We start from the raw sequence: 2,371 nt of genomic DNA on the forward strand, positions 1-2,371 counted from the left end.
CCGCTGGCGGGCCCTGTGATTGGGTGTCCCTGGGAGCCTGCGGCCCCGCCCCCAACACGCGGAGCCCGCCTCCTTGCCTTACTCCGTCCCCAGAGCGCGGGTCTCCTCCCTTCGCCTGGGGCTCCCCAGCCCCCCCAGGAATACCCTCAAATGCCGGAAGCGAAGGTCAAAAGTAGGCGGCTAGTGGCCGGGTGGGATTCCAAAAGTGAACTCCGTTAAGTGCCCGCCTGGAAGCCTCCAGGTTTTAAAGTCCTTGGGCCCCAAAAGTAGGGGGTCGGGAATATAGCGTCCCTCCCAAAACGAGTGCATGCCCACTCAACCGTCATCGTCTTCCACGTGGAGAAGATGCGGCCCTGCAGAGGGTTTAGGTGCTGAGATGGAGTGGGCCCAGGAAGTGAGGGTGAGGGGTCACAGGAGGGGGGGTGGAGTGGGCTAGTGCCCTGAACTGGAACCAAGAACCACAGATGGGATGTAAGATGTTCTTCCTGCACAGGATGTGGTTCCCGAAGGGAGCGTTTATATCACCCCCACTACCTACAAACAGTTGACAAGTATTTGTTCAGCACCTGCTATGTGCCAGGCGTCGCAGGTGCTGGGTCGGGGGAGCACCAAGGGCCACTCCAGCTGATGACTCCTTGCATTCTCACCACTGCAGGGATGAGGTGCCACTCTTCTAGACACTACTTTCTCTATTTAAGAACCCCAAATCTGTCATCAGAGAATAAAGCTGGTATAAAGTGTTACCTCCTTTTGGAGGGTTTGAGGAGTGCAATGAAGAAAATATGGGAGTGACTACATTGTCTTCCAAATTTTGTGTCCCAAATTCAATATTTTTTGTTTTGTTTTTTAAGATATATTTTTATTGATTTCAGAGAGGAAGGGAGAGGGAGAGATAGAAACATCAATGATGAGAATCATTGATCAGCTGCCTCCTGCATGCCTCCCACTGGGGATCAAGCCTACAACCTGGGCATATGCCCTTGACCAGAATCGAACCTGGGATCCTTCAGTCTGCAGGCCGACACTCTATCCACTGAGCCAAACCGGCTAGGGCCCAAATTCAATATTTGGATGGAGACATTCAGTATAGTTTAAGAGCAAGAATAAGATTTGGGGGTCCTGTGCTAATTTAGGGTGTCATCTGAAAAAAGAGTCTAGTAGTCTGAAGAGAAGCCACATATTAGACCCTTTGCCCACTTCCAAGGGTATTCAGTTCTAGCCACGTAGGAGACTCCCAGCAGCCCAAGCTCGGTAGAGGCAGACAGAGACCATCTCAGTGTGACCCACCTTTCAGCAGCGTAGTTACACCTCATGGTGCTGATGGGCCCGAGACATGGAGGCTTGGGGCATTCTGAAAGCGGATACAAGCGTACCTCATCTTTGTGGGCTTCACTTTGTTGCGCTTCGCATAAGTGTTTTCATTAACACTGAAGCAAAGACCCTCAACCAACAAAAAGATTATGACTCACTGAAGGCTCAGATGATGGTTGGAAATTTCTTAGCAATAAAGTATTTTTAAATTAAGGTATGGTTATTGTTTTTAAGACAATGCTATTGCACAGTTAATAGACTACAGTATAGTTGTAAACATGCACCGGGGAGCCAAAACATCTGACTCACTTTATTGTGATAATCACTTTATTGTAGTGATCGGAACCATCCTGCAATATCTCCGAGTATGCCTTGTAATAACTACCATTTATTGAGCATTCACTGTACCAAATGCTTTATCACATCTAATCCTCACACCAACTGTGAGGTCTACCAAAACTGTTAGGTCCATTTTACTCTTAGAAACAGGCACAGATTTTTATCTGGCGAAGATGACAAGGCATTAAGTGGCAGAACCAGAGCTCTTCACATTTCGTGTTTGAAGTCACTCAGCTGTAAACCCCGTATTATGACAGGTTTCCATTTCGAGGCTCCAAATGTCTATCTGTCCTTCTAGCTTGGTGTGATCAGTGTGGACAGATCAGTGACCAAGCCTGGGAGTTGGTCCTCTCCCTTCATCCCTCATTCATGACCAGAGGAAAGCCTTCCCTGACCTTGTCTCACATTTGAGACACATCTTGTCCACTGAATAGACCAAGCACCGAGAGGGCAGGGGGGACTGACACTCGCTGTGTTGGCCCAGTGCTGGGGGTATATGTATATGTTTGAGGGCCTGACATCCCTGGATCTGAGTCCTGCCGGAACCATGCCTGTCCCAATCCCAATGGGGCTGGAAGCTGGGAAGCAGGGGAGGGCTGAATCCTACCCTCAGGGGACATCTTAGGGAGAGGAGAGACCTGGGGGTGAGGGTTCTGAGGAGTGAAACCACTTCCTGTGCAGCTAGTTCCTGTGTTGACAGAGCTGGAGGGGAGGCGGGGGG

At 49.9% G+C, this 2,371-nt stretch overlaps 1 protein-coding gene across 1 annotated transcript in view; it reads left to right on the forward strand.

The window, feature by feature from the left end:
• The window catches only part of NOTCH4 (notch 4), a 29,728-nt gene that overhangs the window by 23,901 nt on the left and 3,456 nt on the right, over positions 1 to 2,371 (forward strand). The gene's annotated exons all lie outside the window — the stretch shown is intronic.

Source organism: Myotis brandtii, unplaced genomic scaffold (genome assembly GCF_000412655.1).
Source record: "Myotis brandtii unplaced genomic scaffold, ASM41265v1 scaffold130, whole genome shotgun sequence".
In the NCBI taxonomy this organism is placed as follows: domain Eukaryota; kingdom Metazoa; phylum Chordata; class Mammalia; order Chiroptera; family Vespertilionidae; genus Myotis; species Myotis brandtii.